Genomic DNA, 23,408 nt, shown 5'->3' on the forward strand with positions numbered 1-23,408 from the left:
CCTGGAGTGCTAAAGCATTTGGTCCCTGTGAAGGGGAATCACTGAACTATTGCAGATGGCCTGGCTTGATAAACTTCTTTGTCAATTAATCTGTTGCAAATGCCCTCAGTCTTCTGAATGGGTTTTCCTCTCGCAGCCCTGTGATAGTTCCCTATGGCTCCAGGACGGAACAATCCTGGGCAGTAAAGAGATTGAGATAATGACAGTCCATGGTGACAGCAGGGCTGGCAGAGCCAGCCCGGGGGAAGAGAGACACATACTTGCCAATAGAAATACCTCCATCCTTTGGGAATTGTAGCTTGGGAATCAAAGCTGACCTCATAGACAAGAATGATGGAGAACAAGCTTTTGATTTATGACTGGATGAAGCTCAAAGTCTGCCCTTCTGATCCTTCTTTACAACACACCTTTTGTATTTTATATGAGCTCTTTCACTTTATTCTCAGAATGTTATCTCCTGGGGTATCATTTTTAAGTCTTTCAGTGTTGTAATAGTTCACTCATCTCCTTCATAGTAGTTAGTTTTTGTTTTTAATGAGGCTAAAATCCCCTTTTAGTATCACAAGTAAACTGTCATTTATATGTAACATGACTGATCAGCTGCTTTGCTTTTTTGTTTTGTTTTTTTTTTTTTTTTTTTTTTCCTGAGTTTCATGAAAGCTAAACCCATATTTTTCTTCTAGACCACAGCTAGGGAATTCCATTTGCATTCACTGGTGCTTCGGTTGCCTCAAGTACTTAGCTGCACTTGAATATGAAAAAAAATTGCACTTTTGGTACTGGAATTTGTGGGTCATATCCTTGGTAAATGTTGAGTTTGATGAAGCTGTGCTGCTTTTCACCACCCATCTCTAATTAAAGCACCCACTGTAGTGATTGCAACATCACGTCCTGGGAATTCTGCTCTCTGCTACCTGCTCACTTTGCCTTAGAGACTGTAAGCAAAATTGTGAATTCTCTGAAAGTGTTAAAAATATGAATCTGGGTCTAAATCTTCTGAGCTTATTCTTGTGCAAGTCATCCATTGTCCCTGTTTTCCAAATCTTTGCTGTGCCCTCTGTGGCAAGCCATAGAAAGGGCGTAAAAAGCATTTATATGCCTTTTATAGATGGGAAGGGCTGTGACAGCACAAGATCAAGTGCAGCTCTCTGCAGAGGAAAGCTCTGTGCATCAGCTCTGTGGTATCTGTGTTTGGGGTGTTTGTATTTCCATATATCTGTCAGTCTGTCTGTCATCTGCCTCCCTGTCCCCCTGACTTATGTGGCTGTTGATAAATACCCTCCGCTGGTGATTAAAAGGAAGTGACCTCATCAGTTTGTCTTTGCAACCACAAAGGTTTGGTTGTAACGTGACATTCCATCCTATTACTCTGGTTTACACCAAATTCAACAGCTTGTGGCCTGCAGATACTCAGGATAAAGAGCAGAAAGAGACTGACCTTGACAACCTCATTTCTCATTCCTTTCTTGTTATAGGTAATATAGCTGAAAATGTGGTTTTAATTATAGTACTAATGAAAACTGAAAATCCAGACAGACACTTGACAAACTCTGGTACGCTTTATATTACATTTGTGCTAACTACAAAGTATCCAGCTGGGTGTAACATTATATCTCTTTTCCTTGAGCATCCGCCTGACTTAAGCTGTATAATTAATGTGTACTTTGGCTGCAGGTCAGCTTACAGTTGGTTTTTTAGAATTTTTACATTTTTTAAGATGTTGTAATGAAACGAATATGTTTATTACCTCTGTGCCTGCATTCCCCAGAGGGATTTAATACCTGTGGAGGAGCACTGGCTGGGAGAACTTGAATGAGATGCCTGTGCCAGCTGAGCCTGATGCATCAGAAGCCTGCTTTGAAAAGTGGGTGTAAGAAACAGAATCAAAGAATGTCATGTCCACAGATGTGTTTAACTTTGATTCACCTCCTTTGTATGGTTTGTTGATTTTAAGTTACGACACCAATACACAATTGCCCAAAGTAGAATTTGTGAAGGGATTTATTTCTTTTCTTTTTTCTTTGGAAAGAATTTTGTTTTCAGAACTCACCAACGAGAAACTGATGTTCTCAGCTAGAGCCAGAAACACTAAAAGCAGGTTCCCTGCCAAGCTCCACCAGTGCACCTTCATCCTGACCTGCCTTAACTCTGCTATTCCAGTCAGGCATCTGACTGCACCAGCATGTGCATGTAATCGTGTTAAATAAAATCCCTGTTTTCATGATATGGACAAATGCTCTCTTGGGACAGGACTGAAATTAGCTTTGAAGGAATTTTATTCTGATGTAAGGCAAAGCTGAAATTGAGTTACAAATGATAAAAATCTGAATACTTCCATTATGCTGCTGTTCTCAAGGACCTGCTGTGGAACCCGAAATTTTTCTTAACAAAAGTATTAGTGTGTTTCTCTTGCCAAAATTCCAAAAAACATTTCTGACATAAAAGGAAATAGCTGCAGCACAACCACACTCACAGCAGGGACCACAAGGTGTTACTTGTAGAAATGAATGCATAATGATTTTCAAATGAACTTCTCTGGCATGTTCCTGGGGCCGGTAATGTGGTTTGATGTTTGTGTGAGTGCACAAAGCTCATATCTCCAAAACCTATCTGCAGCTGTGCTCTAAACTTGTTTGGGGATACAGATCATCTGAGGCAAGTTTGATTTTTCTCTAACAGCCTCAAATTGTTTCTGCTTCCTGCCAAACATGGATGTGGAAAAAAAAGCTTCTTATGAAAAATTATTCATGAGCAGCTTTGCTAAAGTTTAACTGAGTTTTGAAAGACAAACTGGGTCCAACTGGTCAGAAGGTCTCCCCAAAAGACTGTAGCAACAGGTGATTGTTTTTAAAAACTGCCTTTCTAAAAAGGATTGCTGGGTAGAGTCCCTTAAAGGCTGTAACTTGTTCTGGGAGAAATCTTGGAAGACATAATGCTAAAGAGATACACTTCCTTTGTTTGGAGGAGGGTAGGGATTTCAGAATTAGACATCTTCTTCTACATTTCTGTTTCAAAAACGCTGAAGAGCCTTGCATGGGCTCAGGCTCTGTCAGACTAAGAGCACAGTCAGACCAGCTTCTGTTCCAAGGTCTGCAAAGGCACCGTGGGCAAATCCCAGCCCCAGCTTCTCCCACAACTCCACTGGTTTTCACAGGGTCTGCTGAATGCCCATTTGGCACAAGGGAGATACACTGGCAGCAATTAAAGGCATTTCCCATCTCAAAGAGGAAATAACACCTGGTCTCCAGTTAGCAAACAGCTAAAAAATGAATTAAGCCAGATGTGCTGAGCTCTTGGTATTGACACACATGGCAGTGCAGCCTTTAAAGCGTCCCTCCTGTGGCCTCTAGTTATACTGAGCTCTTATTTCCCTCCTATAAACATCATGAAGAATGATTAAGCAACAGTACCCCATTTATATCCCACGTTATGCCAAGAAAAGTTCATGGCCGTGTTGTTTGTCGAGTGGCAGTGTAATGGGTGGGTAATGTTATAACACTTATTTGTTATTCCATTAATTGTGCTAAACAGACTTATAGGAGAGGAGTACCTGGAAGAGTTTTATGTTTAATATTGTGCATTATTATTATTTGGCTTATATTCTCCCTGTGTTAATTTGGAGTCTATTTCTCCTTCACCATCACCATTCTACTGATTAGTCCCATTAACCCCAGTGGAATTACTACCATGAGTAATGCTCTGTTAGGTAACACTGGCTAGGGCTGGAGGTACTGCTTTCTTAGCCTTTCCCCCAAGAAGTCAGTGCCTGTAAGTGATAAATCTTCATCAATGGGTGTGTTAAGTGGTTCTGGTGTGGAAAGAAGCAGGAGCTGAATTTCCTGGATGGAAATATTGTCCCTTGCTCCAATGAAGTCTTCAGTCACAAGTGTTCTGCATTTGTGTATTATCATCCCACGATAAAGCTGTTCTGGAAACATGGGGCAAAGTGTTAAATTTTCTGATTTGTCAACTCATACATGACAATATTTTGGTATTATGCTTGTCACATGTTATATGTGGTTTGGATTAATTGTGGTTTTTTAAAAGGTGCAAATAGAAGAAGGAGGGTCAGCATGACAGTACCTTTCAGTTTAAATGTTGGTTTGTTGACATTGACAAACTGTTTGTGCATGGAATCTGCTGGGGCAGTTTCTCAGGTGGAACAATGTTTAACATTTAACATTTCCAAGAAAGGGCTGGAGGAAAGCTGAGTTTTCTTTGATGAGAGCAATATCAGAAAACAGTTACATGTGTCTGGAGTAAAACCAAAAATCTACATTCTGTACCTGTGCCATAGTTGTCTAGGAAATGAGGCATACCTATGCATGTTCCTGGGTGTTTTGTATTTAAACCTCTGACTTATTTGAGCTTGCAGATCCGTGGAAGTAGATTTTTAAATCTGCTGCTGTTTGTTGCTGTTTGATGGTTTGCTGTCTGTATGGGGCACTGTCTGTGTGCCTGCACTGTCCTGGGCCTGTCTACACGTGTGTGTGCTCAGCTGAAGTGGGGCTGCTGACTGGCAGATGCACTCAGTTGCTCCATCCCCTGACAGCAGCTTCAGCCTCAAATAACACCCTGCAAAGCTTTATCTGCAGATATCATCAGCTACTCACAAATGGACTCGCAGAGTGGAGGCAGGATGCAGTTCCAGTTAAATTGGAAAGCACAGTTTGGGCAGCCGGACAGCTCCTTTTGACCACACAACTGAAGGGGATTAAAAATTGGAATTACCCCAAAGTTCCTAGCACTGGCTGCATATTCCATGGTACAGAGAAAAACATTAGAGGGAAAATCCCTGAGGAGTTTACAGGCTAGATTACTAAGTGTAGTGTTTTATACCAAATGCCATATTAGCTTGAGCCTAGAATTTTCTCTTGATCCAATTTGTGCAGATTGTTCTCTCCTAATTTACAATAATTAATGATCATACAATACTTGAGAGAGGATCATGTGAAGAAGAGCACTGAGCACATTCAGTTCTAGAGCTGTAACTTCAGAGGACAGAAACATAATGTTCCTTAAATAGAACCCTGATCAAGAAAACATATATCTATACATTATATATGTGTGTATGTATACATGCACACATTTATGTACTTTTTTTCTGAAATGGCACTTTTATGTTTTGCAGCTGGAAAATAACAAGGCTCTCAAAACATTAATGCTGGAAGTATAGTCATGAATAATGGATCTAAGGATAGGATTTGTCACTAAACACCAACCATGGTTCTCATCAGTTTATAGAAAGCCTTAGAACCAATTCAACCTTTTTAAAATTAGGGAAAAGAGGTACAATAAAGTAATAATCTTCTCTCTGTGAGACCTAGATTACATAAATAGTGAGATCCATTCCTCCAACTGTGAAGTGCCATGTACATCCAGCACGGCATCAATATATTTCTGATGTTTTTCTGATACTTGGAATTATGCTACATGTGGTGGTCCTGAGTTGTGTGTGGAATAGTTGTGATACAGCCCATGGGCTGGTTTGTACCTTGGATGCAGAGTTTTTATGATGGCCAATACTCTGAAACTCGTTCAGGCAATAAATTTACTTGCCTTTGAGTTTACAAGGCAATAAACAGTTGAGGCCTTTGACCTCAACATTTACCAAATACATTTGCAGCAGTTGTGTTTATTGACAACTATTTATAGGGAAGTATTTTATATGGAATTTCACATGTGAAAGAGAACAGCTTAATTTTGCAGCTTTTATTCTTTCTGATTTCCATCTTCACTTCCTGTCTCCTTGACTTACTTTAATAGCTGAAGTTGCAGGTTAATGCTGCAAAATACTCAGCTATTGATAAAACAGATAATTCAAAACTTTGTGACAGATTTTTCATTTTCCTCTATTTGTATTTTGGATGACTGAGAAGAAGGTATATGTGTGCTACATTTTGCAAGGGATGATATAAGTTTATTTTAAATTATCTCAATTATCTCAGTAGATATTTACTAACTTGAAAACACTTCCCACAGTTAAATGGGAGACTGTCAGGCCTGAAATAATGGAAAGCAGAAAGGTAACAGCACTTTCATCCCTCCCTGAGACTGTCAGCTGAGCTCAGACCAGATACACCTGAGTAACTGTTCCCAAAACAATCCTGGCTTTTGGAGTTGTCACTTTTAAAATTTCATTGATGCTGGCCCAAATCCTTGAGTTAATGTTTAATTTCAGGCCCAAAGCATGAGACTTCAGTGTGACTGCTCATAAGCTTAAAGATAAAGGCATGCTCAAGTTCCTTGCTGGAAAACAGCCAGCATGCTTTTTATCTCACAGCATCATGCCTGTAAGATACTCATTTCAATCTGGTGAACCCTGATTGCTTGAGTTCTTCCAGAATAAGAATTTCAGATCCTGTGGAATTACAGCCATTCATACCTAAATAGCTCACCAGATTCCTGCCCACTGTAAGTTACTTAATGCCAATTTGCAGCAGTTGAGGATTTGCTGCAGAGTTTTGATCAGGAATTCTTTGTGCCTTTGTGTAATTGGGCTTTTTCCCTTACTGCTGAGGTTTTTAACATTATTATCTTCAGGCCAAGTGCAGCAACATTTTGAAATCTATTAGAAAATCTTATTTAACCAGATGGTCAGACTCTCAGGTGGGTTACACAAAATATGTTTAGAAAGTAGTGTCTTAAGCTTCAATAAATCACCATAAATGGGTCCACAGTAGACTGTCATCCAATGTGAATTTTAATTCATGTGACATAAAAAAAAAAAAGGGCTGATTCTCTGGAGTGGGTCTGTCCACACAGGAAGAAGTTAATAAACAAGATATTTTATGTATTTGGTGTGTTGAGTGTTTAAAGGGGTAAGAAATACAATTTATCAGTGCAGCCTCAGCTTGCTTTGTGAATTATGTTTACAGCCCATATCCCAGATTCACACCCTGGAGATCTGTGGAAATAATAGGAAATGTCACTGGCTCACATTGAGGCGGTGACAAGTTGGAGTTCTGGGGTAGGACAGCACCTTCTTGGCACCTCCATGTCAGCTTGATGAGGTGGCAGTGACACTGGGCTGGAGCTGAAGTCCTCTGATAGGACAGTGTGGGGGAAAGCCCATTGCTCCACTGGGCTGGGTTTTGGATGAGCCCCAGAACCCTCTCAGGGAAATCCCACACGGGGATGCCTGGGAAGCTGCCTCAGCATGGAGGTTTGGCTGAGCTTGCTGTGAATGCAGAGAAGGAATAGGGGCCTCAGTCCGTAGGGATGGAGGTGTGGAGCTTTGTTAACTATGAGTCAAAGAAATAAAACAACATGGAGGGGACAAGGGGGCATGAGCAGCATGTGACAGTGTGAAGGGCAGCTGCAGACCTGTCAGCACAACTCTGTGAGGAGCAAGCAAGAGCCTGGATGCTGTTCCTGCTGCTCAAAGCCTCTTCCACGGAACACTGCTGGGGCCTTCCATGTAAATCCTGCCCCACATGTGGCCAGGAGTGACCTCATTCCTGCCTACAGTAGTGAATGTGAAGAAAAGGAGGAATTTTGTAAATAAAAAACCAATTAATTTGTTTATTAACAGTTATAGTCAATTTAAAAGTAGAGAGGCACTTTGTACAACTTAGTAGTTTACATATTTAGGTGGCAGCATCTGCCTTCACTGTCTGCATGTGTCTCAGCCATCACCTTCCACCAAAATGCTAATTTCTAAAAAGTAATTTCTATTTTATTTATAAAAAATAAATATATTAATTTTTAAATGAATTGTATACTTCTCATTAGCTTAACTTAAAATCACTCCTTTATCTACTTCATGTTCCTTTGCATTTAAAAGATATTTCCTTTTTTCCTTTGCACATATCTGTCCTAAAGCATTAGGCTTTCACATCCTGGGTGGAGGAGTCATACTTGAGAAGAGCCTTTGGAGGCCAGTGAAAAGAAATCCCCACAAATAAAGCCACAGAGCCTGGAGGAATTACAGCATCACTCCTAGATCCCATTGGCTGCCCTCTGGGATCATTCTGTGTTTCTGTGAAAGACATCACAAAGGTGCTCTTCTTTGTGGCCCACAAGGATTTACTCAGAAAAACAAAAATAAGGAAACTTAAAATGCATCAGAGTATTCATGATCATAATTTGCTGTTGACTCTTTTCTGATAAAACATGTAGATTTTTGGGTTTTATATTGAAAATATCAATGTTTGTGGAAATTTTTTACTAAATAACAAAAGACGTTTTATGCTGAAAATTTATTTTTTATATTCTGAGGATTTTATTGATTGAAATTAATTATTTTCTACTGGAAATTTGTCAGAAATATCAACCTTTCATTGATATTTTCAGCAAGGGGAAAAGCACTATTTTGTCATCTTTAATAAGTTTCTAATATTTTCCTGCTATTCAGTACTTTTCAGCTTTTACATTTTCATTGTGACCCAAAATCCGGGGGATGAGAAAAGAGCTAGGTACTCAAATAGCTGGAAGAGAGCAGAAGAGAGGCACTCTTGAGATCTCCTTTGGGAAGCTTCCCTTGCTGACTGGAGTTGAATCCCAGCAGCCTGGAACGTCACTGGTGCTCCAGAGAAACTGCAGCCCTGGAAGGTGCCCAGAGAGAAGAACCTTTCTGGGCAGTGCCTGCAGCTCAGAGGATCCTGCCAGCCTGTCAACAGCACCCTTGTGCCATGGTTTTACACTGGTATTCCCTTTCTTTTCCAGGACAACTGGCCACCAGGAGTCACTGCAAGGTCTAACATACCTTTGCCTGCTAATCTGTATTACTTACCCTTAAAATCAAGGAACCGTGTTCCTAATTTTTTAATTTTAAATCTCAATTGGCATCCCCAGAAGAGCTGAGATGCTTTGAGTGCATATTGCACTGATCTCTGTTACAACTTTTAAACTGTTTTTGATCAGCAACACTCCTCTCAATCTACTAGAAATGCTTTAATGAAAAAGACACTGTGTAAATCAAACAAACAAATAACCCACAAGCAAACCAAAGGTTTGTCCACTCTCATTGTGAGCTCAAGCAGGCTTTGGTCAAACACCTGAAATCTGGCATAAAAATTGTTCTGATAACAAATTGAGATATATTTTGGCATCGCTAAATTTTTCCCAAATCTGGCCAAGCTGTATAGCTCTCAAAAGATTTTAGTTCGCAAATGTTTAGTAGAGGTTTTTAGGATTTGGCAGCCAAATTCTCTGAAGTTTTCATTTCATCATTCTTTTTCTTTGCTTCTAGTACTGTCTCTTAAGTACTTACTCAGGATAAATAGTGGAAGAAGCACTTGATGGGAATTCCAATGGAGAAAATGGGAGGGAAGTAGGAAGTAGAGGTATCAGGAAACAGCAACATGATGAGTGGAAGTTGTTAATTCTCTTCTCGCATATCAGTTGTGAAGACAAACTTTTTATCCAGTGTGATGTACTTGGACGTTTTGTTAAAAGAACTCTAGGAATGCCTGTGAGGAAATTGATAATTCCATATTAAATATGGAGTTTAAGGCCATGTACAGGATAAAACCTGGGGCTGCACGTAGAATGGAAGAACAGAAAGAAGTTGAATAACTGCTTGGTTTTGAAATCAGTGAGCATCTGTACAGACAGCTCTCTCCTGGACAGCCCTAATTCTTTCCTCACAATGAATGAAGTGGTGGGTTGGTGGAAAAGAATTGTGCATGATCACGCAATGGACACCTGACTCAAAAAAGGGCCAAATGAAGTTTGTGGCATTTCCTAACTCTTGGATTCTTGGCATTGCATTGTCATTGTCATTTTTATTTTAAGGCAGTGTTTGGATAAAACATAAGTAAAAGCAATGCCTTCTAAGCCTGTATTCCATACTTAGCTCCAGAGAAGCATTCCTAATCACTGAATTAGTCTAGAGGGGCTTGTTTGTCAGGCTTTCAGTCAGTGACAAATTGTTCACAGCAGCATTTTAGAAAACAAACCTCATGCCAAGTTTACAAATGATCCTCCAAGAGCTTGGGACAGTCACTTCCACACTTAGAAGACATTTCCATGCAGAACTCAGGAGGTGAGATAAACAGTAATGTAGCTGGGATGTCCGTGTGGATTTGAGTGGCTTTCTTCTGGAAACTGCATTTGGATTTAATGCTTGAAATCTTATGGAAGACCACATCCCATTTCCCTTGCAGTAAAAGGGCCCAGTCCCTTTGTCAGTGTAGAGGGAGCGCTAATGAGGGTCCTGGCTCAGGGCTGCCATCTGTAAAAGAGTTAAGCATATTCTGATTGTTGTTATATCATTAAGGGCATACTTAACCCCACCGACTTAATGAGGAACATACAGCCTTAAAGGTAATCACATACATAAGTGCTCTGCTGAAAAGGGATTGATTTAAACCGGATACAACTCTGTAACTCATCCTGTTCACCAAGCACCCCTTCAAATTCCTTGCTTAACTACAGGGTGGGTGTACACCTTGTAAACATGGCTTTGAGCAGCAGCAATGTGGAACTCAACTGCTTCTCCCAGAGCTCTACTAGCAAAATATGGCTGAAAAACACCTGCAGAGGTTCTTGATCACCAGAGTGCTCAGCTGTGATCCATAGGCTGCAGTAGTGCTCACCCAGAGGGTTAAAGCAGTTTGCAACCTGCTCCTTCTTTTCGGGTAGCAACTCAGGAGCACAGGGAGCATGCAGTGTTGTTTGGATAGTGAAAACCCAAGATCATGACTCCTGCTTTCCTTGTGGGGCTCCTGGACTTGCATTCCATGAGGTGCATGCTGCCAGATGTGATCTGCAGGAAAGAATATCAGCAAGGTGGAGGTACCATCTCTGGTGCAGTTCCTCTGGCTTGCAGTCTGCATCTTCCCAAATCTCCCTCCAAAAGCAAGGCAACAACTGGGGACAACCTCATCAAACAGATCCAGCACACATTTGTGACATTTTTTTCCCCCCCAAGGAGATGCTGTGACTCTTAGAGGCTTTTCTGCATGCATGGAAAACTGAGATACTCCAGGAAGTGCCATTCCTGCTATTTGTACACTCCACATCTTATAGGAGAAGGTCAGGAAAAATTATCCATCCAGCCAGAATGTCTGAATAGTATTCACCTAGTTTGCTTCCTTGCTATTATGAGACTGGCTTTACCTACTTTTTCCTGTCAGTTCTGTGTTTATATAAGTTTTTTGTATAATTTTAAAATAATGATTGCCCTTTTTAAAATAGTGTCTCAGAACAAAGGTATGAAATTTTCCTCCTGTCTGTTAATCCAAGGGCAGTAAGCACAGTGTTACTGGTTGTGTTGTATCATAAGGCAGAGACACATTTGGCCAGTAGACTGTGAATCCTCACGGGATGTGGCACAAGGGTTTTCCAAACCTCAGAATTTTATGTTGAAAATAATTGTCTGGAAGGTAATAGTCCCCCAGAATGGACTAACAGCCTGTCAGGTTTCACATTTCCTCGAGTCACTTTTGAATTCATAAAGCATTCTGAAATACTCTGATCCAAATTTGGTGCTGAAATATGTCAACTTCATGTGGGATGAAGCTTTTCATTCCAGGTTTTATCTGAGGAGGATTCCTGTTTACCTTCTCCTTTTGATTGCTGGAGATAACCAGGTGAGTCAGTTTGTGTTTACTGTCAGTAGAAACTCTGTGAAAGCCCTAATGAGGCTGTTGGTGCTGTAAGTGTCCAGCTGCTAAAATACAGATGTTGTCCAACTAAACTGGATTGATCCAGATCCAGAATGGTATTTCCCTGGCAAGGTTTAGCATTCTTAATGCAAAGTGAACCCTCATAGCAGGGCCTCTCATACTGTAGGGTTTGTATTTTAATGAGGTAGATATTTAATCAATTTTAGGGTATACTGGTATCTGCCTTTTGCACATGTTTCAAATAACAATGAAATTTATCCGCAGATGAAGTAATTGAGGCATAGCCTGATTTCAGAAGGGTGCACAGCCCTTACTGCAGTGTAATTCTAAGAGATTGGGGATCAATCAAAATGTTTTAAAATTAAGAGTTTTCTGCAGCTGGGACACTCCCAGGTTGAGCTACTTTGGTTTCAGTTTATAGCTCAACTTTTTTTCCCCAAGTCAAATGGTTTATTGTACCCAGGATTTTTTAACTGTCACATCTGAAAATGAAAAATATCTTTAAAAACCCCGATATCCTGTAGAGATCTAAACCCATATTGAGCTGTGTGACCCAAACATACCCTGAACTTTAATGGCAAGAAGTTTAAAATTGAAATCCAGGTCCACATTTCACATGAGTTCCTATCCTTGTATGTCAGAATTTGAACACCATATTCAGCTAAAATACCTTGGAATTTGCCTTTGCTTAACTGCTCTCACATGAGTTACAGCTCTGGCAATTGTTTATTGCCTCTAAGCATGATTTTGGTGAGTATTTAGAAAATAACTCTTATCTTTGTGGTAGTCCATATCACACCATATCTTATCTGTAAAGGTTGAAATATTTGAAATCCAGATATGGATTGTTGGGCCAGAACCACGGCCAGATTTTCACAGGGTTGCTTTATAAATCCTCTTACTTTTGCAATGTGTTTTCAAACTTCCTCTGTATTACTAAGTTTTCCTCTGAGGTCCGGTTTCTGATACAATTTCTTGTAGTAACACCACATTTTTGGACTGGGAACTGTTCATTCTGGGAACAAAACAGGACAGCTTTGGCCATCAAGGTCTCATCCAAGACCCATGAAGTACAATGGAGGTATCTCATTGCCTAGCAGGGCTTTATATGTGGTTGAAGAACAGGATAATCAAGTCATCAAGAGGAAAACTTACGACAAATTACTTTTAACTGTAGTTAAATAGTTCATTTAACTGTGTCTCACAATGATGTAGGTGGTTTCTGAACTTTATAGTTGACAATTTACTTGGAATCTTTCTGCTAACAAAGAGTTTCATCTGACAGAATGCTGAGTCTTAAATGCATTGCTCAAATATTCCTAGATGGGTTTCATGAGAGAATTCCAGGGGGGTTATTAGAGGATTGGGTCCTGTAGTATGGATCCTATAACACACATACAAATGAAACTACATTGAAAGAATTACATTGAACAGGAAAGCATAACTTAGTTTTAATGCTATTTTCAATTATTTGGAACAAAACACTTGAAATGTTTCAGCAGGTTTTTTTGCAAGTTTTTATATGGTTTTGTATTAAAATTTTCTTTCCCATTTGAAAGAATTTACCTGGCATCCTTCTTATTAATTCAAACTGCTTTGAAACTGTGTTTCAGTAGGAAAATCTTAAAATGAGACTTGTGCCATATTTTTCAGAATTCTATCTCTTTCAGAGCAAATTGCTGAGTGGAATCATTAGATGTAAAATGCACATTTCAAAATTCCTTCAAAAACTGTTTGTTTGAGGATGATGTGTGCAATTCAGAGATAAATTATGAATTACATCTTTAGATCTTGATTAGCAGTAAGCATAAAGATCAGGTTCTGTAATGGGACATAGCAGCTGGCAGCTAGCATGACACTCAGTGCTTATCACTACTTCTTTCTCTCCCTGGAGTTATTATTTATTTAGTTTTTCTCCCTCACCTGCCTCTTACTCAGCCCACAATGTCCCACACAGGTCACACCACGGAGCAGGTGGGAGCCAGGCTGCCCTGGGAGCTCAGATTCCCTGCTCTCCCCGTGGTGGTCCTGCATCCTCTCCTGCCTGCTCACAACAGGATTACTTTTGTGAGCTCTTCTGTGCTGCTAAGGTAGTAAAGACATGAAATTGGGGTCACTCCTCTCTGGATATATTCACTAATGTATCCATCCAGTTGCTGATGCATTGGTGGCTGTACTTTAGAAGGAGTTTTCCAGGAGCAAACTTCTCTTACAGAGTCTTATTTGCAGGGTAAATTACGGTGTAGTTGAGTGGAGAAAAACTCCAAGCAAACCACATTAAATTATTTAACAAAAGAAATATTTGGAAAAGTGGTCTTAGTTGTTTCCTTTGGTGAAGCGTTAATGAAGTTACATGGAGAAGGTGAAAAGACATTGTCAAGCCTCTTCAACTTTAAAAAGGAAGAGGGGAAGTTTTAAAGAGAAGTGTTCCTCATGTGAAATATCTGACAGCAGCTACTGATCCTGTACATGGGGAACACAAGGGTTGGAGATGCAGTGTTTTAGAACAGAAGATTCTCTGTGTTTTGTCTTTTCTATCAATCAATGAAAATAGAAGTTTGTGGTTAGAATATGGCTTTAAGTGCATAGATAAGAGCCCAAGTAAATACGAGCACTCCTCCATTCCTGAGGGAAGTTGGTGGCCTGCCCATATAATTTGCTGATAAAGTCCCATCTGTTAAAACAAAGTCTTGCAGCACAAGTAATAAATTTCAGGCAAAGACCATGAGAGGTTATATTTGTATGACTGTCTTTGCTGAGCTTTATTTTAAACCAGAAAAAGCATGTGAAACTGAAATAAAGATTATAGTATTGGCTTTAAGTTAGCTTTACACTTTTGGAAGGCAAATGAGAAATCCTGCTCCGCTTTATTTCCCTGGTAAACAGTGTGGCACGATAAACTGTGAGGAGAATAAAGTCATAAGGAAAACTCTGCTTCACAAATGACATACGTAGAAAAACAGCAGATGTCTGATGAAGTAAAGACCCAACTTATTGCCAAGTCTTTGGAAAACAAAATTAATTTCCTTTCGTCTTTGATAATGATGATGTAATGTAGTTAATAGGAAGAGCCTGCCATGCTCATGGAGTTATTAAAGAAGAAATGTTAGACATGCAGCAGGTCAGAAATATGGGTTTACTTACCAGGGCCTTTTCCATGAGAGCATTTATAAATGTGGAGGAAAAAGAAAGAAGATAGTGATGTAGAATATTTCTTTATGTCTTATTTGAAGCATAAGATGCATGTAATGAAACAAAACTTGCAAACGTCCTCTTAAGAAGTTCAGAATTCTAGTGATCTGTGCAAAGAAGAAATTTATTTTTGTTACGCAGGTTTTTCTGTTGAGATATTACTGCAAGGAAATAAATTTTTCTAGAGTGGAATTAAAAAAGAAATTATTTACCCTCTGATTTTCCCTGATAAGAGTTAAACCAAGTAAAGATTGTGGGTGAGTGTACATGGTATTGGCTAATTTAATGTGTTGGAAATATCTCATCAGCCACAGCAACAAAATAGATTTGGTTTTAACAAAACAGTGTAGGAAATAGATGTGGTTGTTTCTTTGCAATATCCTTTTTTAGTCGCTAGATGTCCCTGCCTGCTGGGAGGAACCAGGGGTGAGGTACCTGGGGAGCGAAACAGGTGAAGCTCAAACCGAGGCTGGGCAGCGTCCTTGTGGGTGTGGAATCACGGATAATTTAGGCTGGAAAAGCCCTCTAAAATCGTCGAGTCCAGCTATTAATCCAGCATGTCCAAGGTCCCCACTAACCCATGTCCCCAGGTGTAGGGAGCTGTCCTGTTTAGGGATGTTTTTGATCTTTGTGTGCACTTAAATGGTTGAATACATTCAAACTGGAATGTATTTTTACTGGAGATACAGGATGAAAATTAGATTTGTTCATGAAAACTTTTGAGGAGCTACTTACTGGAATGGTTGAGCCAATCAAGCTTGGCTTGGCACAGCCTTGGTGACACAATCTCCTCCCCAGTGATTAAAAAAATACAAACTTTTTTACTGTAAACATAAAGGCACTATTAAAAATTGGAGTTTAATTGCTAAGACATGATAATAAGTACAATGCACATACATATATATACAGGCATGTGTGTGTATGTGTATATATATCTGAGAGCTAGATACATACACCCTGCCATCATTGGGACTGATGTTTGTTTTAACAATGTCCATGACAACAACCTCAACAATAAAGTTTTATACCATACAGCAGATTTTACATTGTGTGACAGGACTACGAGTAGCCCCCAATTAACTGGAAAGCTAATGTTGAAGAAGATTTGCATCTATTCCTAAAATTTCTCCCTTTCAGTACAAAAGGCACACATTTTGATGAATCTGCTAAACTCCACCCTGGTGTGAACAGACACGATGCTGGAGTCTCGTTCTCATGCAGGTTGTAGAATTGGCTTTTGTCTTTCCAGTAACAACCCGTTTGCTACAGATGGAAGCCAGGACTCACTTTGTGGAAGGTCAGCTCCAAGGAGAGCTGGGACAGATGTTGTTCCCTTGTCAGGACAGCTTTGGACTTTAAATATTTGACAGTGGAGTGCAGATCACAAGTACAGAAAGCAGAGCAAAACACTGCAGAAGTGATTGTGGTTTCCAATTAACAAGTGAAAAATAGTGCCAGAGTTGAGTGTAAAATACCAAACATAACTCTCCAGAGAAAAAGCATATGTGACTGAAACAGTTCCCTTCAGCTGAAACGTGGGCATGGGGACTGCTAAACAACTTTTATTGTAGAATTTTATTTTTTGCATATATGGCTAAAAGTTTATGGGCATTTACTTTAGCTTTAGTCTACCCTATTCCCGATTTGATTTGCCACAGTTGTTGTAAAAATAAAATTATTTTGGGTTTTTGAATACCTACAAAATTGTTATGGTTATTAAAACACACACAAGCTGATAGACTGCATGTTTATTAAGCTTGAATACTTGTCCCTTTGGAGCCCACCTGCCAGTGGATATTTTGCTCCAAAAGAGTCAGTTAAAGTTCAACAAGTTAATTTTGTAGTCGGTAAGTCATGCAGAGATGAGACCTGCTAAAATACCATCAAAATGTTGAGAGCAATCTTAATTTGCTTCACTAAGCTGAGTTTCAGCAGTGAATTTATTGATGTTGCAGACTCAAGGAAGTATCTTGTCCTGGAAAGCTGCTTTCCTGCCCATGGAATTCCCAATCCTTTTAGGAAATGAAAATCTGAAGGTTCTTTGTCACGTATCTGATGAGTTCAAACTACTCTGTCCAACCACTTCCCCTCCCACAAATACTTTGTGGGTAAAAGAATTCCAAAGAATAATTTCTATTGTGCTCTATTTGTTTAGATTAGGGGACCCAGGGTGATCCAGCTGAACAAGGGCTCTTAAAATAAAATGGATCCTTTGAAATTCTTGCATTTAGTACATATTTGGTCTAATTTCAGCTGGATAACTAATTTTTTTTTATTGTGCTAATGGGCTGTTATGCATGTGTGGAAGCCATTTACTGTACGCCCTAGGTGGAAACAGAGTCATATTTCATCTCTGAATATTTAACACTTAATAAGGTAACCACCTGCTTTTAAACTTATTCCAACATATTTGAATGGCCTTTACTGCTCATTGTGAACACCAAGATTGTTTTTGATGTCCTATATTGAAACAAATAACCAAACCAACTGAAGCACTAAATAAAATAAAAAAAAAAAATCTAGCTCCTCTATTTTTCACTAATTCAAACCACTTTATAATATTATAAATCACTTAGAAGGAGTTCTATAACTTTAAAACCCAAGGCTGCACATAGTGAAAGTTTGTCCTTCTCACCATGACGCAGTGAAACCACAGAGTGTGGAGTGGGGTGAGGGCAGGTGCTGAGCTCTGCCTGTTCCCTTCAACCCTCACCAAAGCTGGCTGGAGCATTCCTGTTGAAACCTCAAACCAGGAGAAACAACTCCCTGCATCTGTTCCACTTTGCCCCCAAATTTTGTCATGGCTCATGAACCTGCATCTGGGGAAGATGAAATTGGCAGGAAGGCAATGCAAATGTGGCTGGAAGCCATGTACTTACTCCTCACTTTGGAGCTGGCTGCTCAGGACTTCAAACAGCTTGAGAAGTCTAATTTGCTGGGATTGGCATGGCTGAGGAACAGGATTAGGTCGGAGTGGTGGTTTATGTGGGGGAAGTGTTACCTTAATTCAGCATTTCCTGTTCCTCTTGGTTTTGCTGTTTGATTTTGATGATGACTATACAGGACAAGAACATGATTAATACCATATTATCAAGCTCTGAGATGCCAACCTTCTTCAGGCAGTGCCAGCAAGGCTGGGGATTACTGAGCTAAGTTTTCCTTCTGGGAATAGTCATCCTATTGCCATTCCCTAGTGCAGTCAGCTGCCAGGTTAACGCTCTGTTAGCTGCTTCAGTGCCTCGCTTCTGGTGATTATTTGCAAAAACCCTCCACTTCTTTCCAATTTCAAAGCATGGCAGTGCATGGATTGTGTAACTGTGGGAAGGAAAAGGAGGGAGGAGTGCCTTTGGTTTTCTGTTTATTGGATGGGTTGAGCAGTGCTTTTTTCTATGGAAAGGAAGGTTTAAGATGGGCTTGATTAGGAAGGTTAAAGTGCTTGTGGTTGGCTTGGGTACAGCAGAAAATGTTCTACTTCCTGGCAGCTCTATTGCTTGGGCAATAATCCTCATTTTAATATCAGCCATGGCAGTATCCTTGAGACAGGAACTATGGAGGTGGCATTAAGCTTCTGGACCAGTTTTCTTTAGGCCATTTGGTCCCTTGAAAATAAGGATGAGAACTTCCTTCCAGTCCAGAACTCTCTTTACATCCTTCCAGAACATAAAGAAGACTTATGAAAGAGCTGGAGAACAACTTTAGACAAGGATCTGGAGTGACAGGACAAGAAGGGAATGGCTTCCTAGTGATAGGAGGCAGGGTTAGATGAGATACTGGGAAGGAATTATTGGCTGTGAGGGTGGTGAGGCCCTGGCACAGGTTGCACAGAGAAGCTGTGGCTGCTGCTGGATCCCTGGAAGTGTCCAAGGCCAGGTTAGATGGGGCTTGGAGCAGCCTGGCCTAGTGGAAGGTGTCCCTGCCCATGGCAGAAGTTTGGAACAAGATGGTATTTAAGGTCCATTCCAACACATACCAGTCTGTGATTCCATGAATTTAAGACAGTATTTTGTGAATAGCTGGTGTGATAGTAAGGAAACAACCTGCCCACACTGGCTGTGGGAAAGAAGTTGTGCTACAGCCCTTGGTACCATCTGGAGGTTCTTTGTTGCCAAGGTTCCAAGTCCAAATGGCTACAATGCCATAGCCAGCTGGGAAGTGAGGAGAGCTTTTATCTCTGGGGCTGGGTCATCACGTGGATGTAACACAGCCTTTTGGCTTATCAGAGATGGTAGAAAGTGCTGCTCCCAGATGTTTCTGTGAGAGAGCTCAGTATCAATAAGGAGAAAGAAACCTTCCAGAACACAGATTCTCCTGATAACCCATGAGCATGTGTCATTGCTCTGAAGGAACTGCAACGCTCCTTGGAGCCCTTCCCTCTACCCACAAGCCTAACCTCTGTCCTGCTGAGCCTCAGCCCTGGCCAGCTCCTGCTCTTCCACGTGCTAATCTTGGCGAGACACTGGGACAACTGAGTGTCTGTTGTGTTATCCTGGGCTGTAAACAATAGGCAGAGCCACGTGTCATCTCCAGGCTCTCTAATCCAAACAGTGGCGTGAGCGCTGTGCGCTGTTGGGAGCAGTTTTGTGGAGCGCTCGGCATGCGAGGGGGACAAAGGGTGCTCGGTCTGCCAAATATCCCGAGCACAGACGAGGCTCAGACACGTGTGTTGGACAAGAGCAGAGCAATAGTGGCAGAAGGATCAGTAAAGCAGCTTGAGTAGTTACAGCCACTGGTTTTCCTTCTTTTGATGCAGAGAATAGAGAATAATTTAGGAGAATGGTTCCCCGTTGGGGGAGCTGGTGGATGTCAGGAAAGGGTGATAGCAGGGAGGGACGGTCAGAGTCATTGATGATGTTAGCAGAAAAAGACTGTTCTTTTGTTCAAACTTCCTCTCTTTGTATAAAACTCAGGATTTTTGTGAAGAAAATAATTTCTGTGATCTCAGAGTTTGCTCTCCACTTCTGGGCTTAACCAGGGCTTTTGTGAAGCAGATGAGTTATTTCAACTCCTGGGTCATATTGAGCCTTTTTACCCTTAAAATGAAAAAGATTAAAATCTGGTTTTTGTACAGCAGAGGTTACTAAAACAAGGAGAAAACTTGGTTCTTTTCCTGGGTTTTGAAAGAAATCTGATATGCAATATTGAGGAATTTATTTCACCGCTGTGCCTTTCTTTAACCATCTGTAAAATGGGAGTGATACTGGCTCTGTTATGTCAGGTGTCTTAGGACAAACAAGCCAGGGAACAAGCCAGATGCTGATTGTATTGGAGGATCTTTCAAAGCCTGAATCTGACAAATCCTAACTGCACATGGATCTGTCATTTTCCTTTGCTCCCAGTGTCAGCCCTGTGCAGAATAATTTGAAGAAGTTCTGGACTGTGAGGGAGGTGAGGCCCTGACACAGGTTGCCCAGAGAAGCTGTGGCTGCCCCTGGATCCCTGGAGGTGTTCAAGGCCATGTTGGATGCAACCTGGTCTAGTGAAAGGTGACCCTGCTCATGGCAGGAGATTGGAACATAATGAGCTTTAAAGTTCTGTCAAATGCAAATTATTCTGGGATTCTATGAATATGAAATTCTGTTTTCATAAGGAGTGCATACTTTGTTGTAAACTTCCAGTAATGGGCTATACACAGCTTCACCAGTAAGAGGTTTTTTTCCATGGAAAGCTGAAGAATACACAGATTTTATAAATTTAGCTGCCATGTATTTTAAACAATTCATCCCTGTCTCTAACAGGGAACAAATTATCTTGAGCAGCATGACACTTTGCATATTTTTAGTGTATTCATCTTCCCAGAGAAGACAGATCTGGAGCTTTTAAAGTAAGAGCATGCAAAGTGTAGTTTAACAGTCCTCCTGTACCCTGGTTTCATGCCCAGTTATCATTTCCCTCTTTCTTTTGTGGGTCACAAAGAAAGCTCAAAGCAATCCTCATGCTGGGCACTGGAAGTGTGTGGGATCAACATGCAGTGCCTTGCTCTCCTGTGGATACAGCACGAAGCAAAGCAGGTGAACTGGTATCTGCTACTTGCCTTTGCTTGGTGCCAGGATTCCTCACAAAACCTATGTCCAGCAAGAGTTAATTAGATTCTATACTGAGTTAGATATGGTGGATCTCAAGACATATTGTCCTTTTCTGCTTCCTCTGCTGTGTCTTCCTCTGCATCCTGTGAACGCCATAGGAGAGAGCCCTTAGTGATGTGCTGCTAATGCTCTGTGTGTGTTACACAGGCTCTTGGTGCAGGAATGCTGACACAAACAAAAAGGAGATAACTTGGAAATTCTATTGCTCCATTTATGTTATTATTGTAGTTAATGGTCTGTCAGCATTTCCATTATAAATCCCTATTTTCAGGGTTTTATAACTCAGCCGTAAAAATTCTCTCCAGGCTGAATCTGGCATGTGTGTTTTCAGCCTGAGAGCACATGTGTTGTTTTTTTTTTTTTAACAAGTTTTTTTAAAAAAATAGAACTGCATTCACAATTTTAAGATATAGAATTGCCAGAAAAAAAAAAACCCACCAACAAAAAATAGGTGATTGGTTGCAGATGCTTTCTTTGCACTCATATAACTCAAAAATTGCTGAGTTATTTCAGCTGTAATTGTGGGTATGTGTAAGGTTAAAATGGTGGATTTAGTACTATTCCTTTCTTTATGGTGTTGGTATTTGACAAGCAAATAGAAAACAGACCCTGATACTGTATACAGCACGTCTGAGCTGACCCGGGTGTAAACTGACCTCCCAAAGCTTCCCTGCTCCCCTCGCCGAGGCCACATTGTTCCAGTGTCAGCCAGGATGGGGATGCTGCAAGAGGAGGCTGAGGACCCCAGTTTAGAGCTTGCTGGGTTGCTTTGCCTTTACTCCATCACTTCCAAGAGGTATATGGCTTCAGAATCCAGAATCCCTGTCAACCAGGTGGTGTTGGGAATAAAGAGCTACAATAGACACGTGTTCCACACTCTGAGCCCAGCTTTGTCCACCTTGTTTACAGAGGGCCTGCCCTGTGTCTGAAATCACTCCGGAGAAGTTTACACAAAGATGAGTGTAAACCACATGTTTTACACCGAAGCATCTGAAAAGAAAAGAAACAAGAGGAAAGACCAAAAGATTATGTCTGAATTCTTTGCTGTCTGCACACACAGATTTTCCTTCTGTTCTCTCCACAGTACCTGTGGCTCTTCACTTGTGTTCATTCACCATGGCTGGAACAGAAAAGGGTGACCAGCATCCAGAGATATTTTATTTTAGAATCTCCAGTTTTTCTAATTACCCAAATGAATTGATTACCTCAAGAACTGACTCCAAGAGCAGGCTGCAATAGAGTTTGTACATTTTTAATTTCTCTTGAATGTAGGGTGCTTTCTGTATAACATTTTACTGTGCATGAAACCATCTCATGTCTTCCCAAGAATGAACAGTTCCTTTCATGCTAAGAGAAAGTGTGCAACAATTGTAGCAATTCCATGCCATAGTGATTTCTGCCATTACTGTACTTTGGCACTGTAAAACCAGTGCTGTCTATAAAAGTGTGTTAAATAATGATTATGGAAATATATAATCTGCTTTTTTTTGCCTTTTTTATCTTATCAGATAAATCTTTTTGTAAGTATTCAATTCTTTACATTTTTGCTATCCATATTGAATTTTCTCTGTGATGTTTTTAACATCCTGTGATATATAACATCCCATCATATCTTAAACATTCCTTTACATCAGTATGAAAGGTCATGTACTTGGACTGTTTTTCATTTCATGAACATCTGGGCTTATGAGATTAACAGAACAGTATAGCATTGCCTTCTTTTTGGTCTCTTTTATTAATAACTTGTGAATAACACTTGTCTTCTACCATGTGGATTATACTTCTGTTGGGGTAATTTCCTCACTATAGTAATGGCTGCTAGTTAACCCCTTACTCACAGCTGCTGCTGCTACCACCTCAGATGTATTTCTTTTTATGTTCAGATGTATGGTCCTGCATGTTTCCATTGGGTGGGAACAGGTCATTTCCCTAAACACAGCATCTCACACCATTTCCACATAAGGAATCCCACCTGGGCTCCAGCTGTCACTCTGGAGAAGGCCTGGGGTTCCTCTAGGTCCTCTGGTGTCTCCCCCAGCCCTGTGCAGATGTCCCTGAGGCTGAAGGTGTGTTCAGTGTGTTCATAAACACTGGCCGCCTGTGTTTATGTCAGAAACATATTTTTATATCTGTGGTGTTCACAGTCAGGAATTGGGGTCCTCCAACAGTGCAATGGGATGGCCACATGATTTAGTGGTGAGGGACTTTAGACAAGGCCTGGAGTGACAGGACAAGAGGGGAATGGCTTCCTAGTGACAGAAGACAGGATTAGATAAGAGAGTGGAAGGAATTCCTGGCTGTGAGGGTGGTGAAGCCCTGGCACAGGGTGTCCAGAGGAGCTGTGGATGCCCCTGGATCCCTGGAAGTGTTCCAGGCCAGGCTGGATGGGGCTTGGAGCAACCTGGAATAGTGGAAGGTGTACCTGCCTGTGGCAGGGGTGGTACTGGATGATCTTTAAGGTCGTTTCCTACCCAAACCAATCTGTGATCCTGTGATTTCTCATTAACAAAACCATGAAACAGGAATGAGAGTAATTTAAAATGGGTGACAGTAAAGGCTT

At 40.7% G+C, this 23,408-nt stretch overlaps 1 long non-coding RNA gene across 21 annotated transcripts in view; it reads left to right on the forward strand.

Moving 5' to 3' along the window:
* The window catches only part of LOC135302551 (uncharacterized), a 139,529-nt gene that overhangs the window by 3,764 nt on the left and 112,357 nt on the right, over nt 1-23,408 (forward strand). The window contains exons 4-5 of one of the 21 annotated variants that reach the window (XR_010364140.1): nt 8,357-11,537; nt 12,555-15,916. The exons of 12 other annotated variants lie outside the window; for them this stretch is intronic. This is a non-coding gene — a long non-coding RNA (uncharacterized LOC135302551). 8 more of the 21 variants (XR_010364143.1, XR_010364136.1, XR_010364133.1 and 5 more) reach the window with 8 other exon arrangements.

The sequence above is a fragment of the Passer domesticus genome, chromosome 6 (genome assembly GCF_036417665.1).
Source record: "Passer domesticus isolate bPasDom1 chromosome 6, bPasDom1.hap1, whole genome shotgun sequence".
Lineage (NCBI taxonomy): Eukaryota > Metazoa > Chordata > Aves > Passeriformes > Passeridae > Passer > Passer domesticus.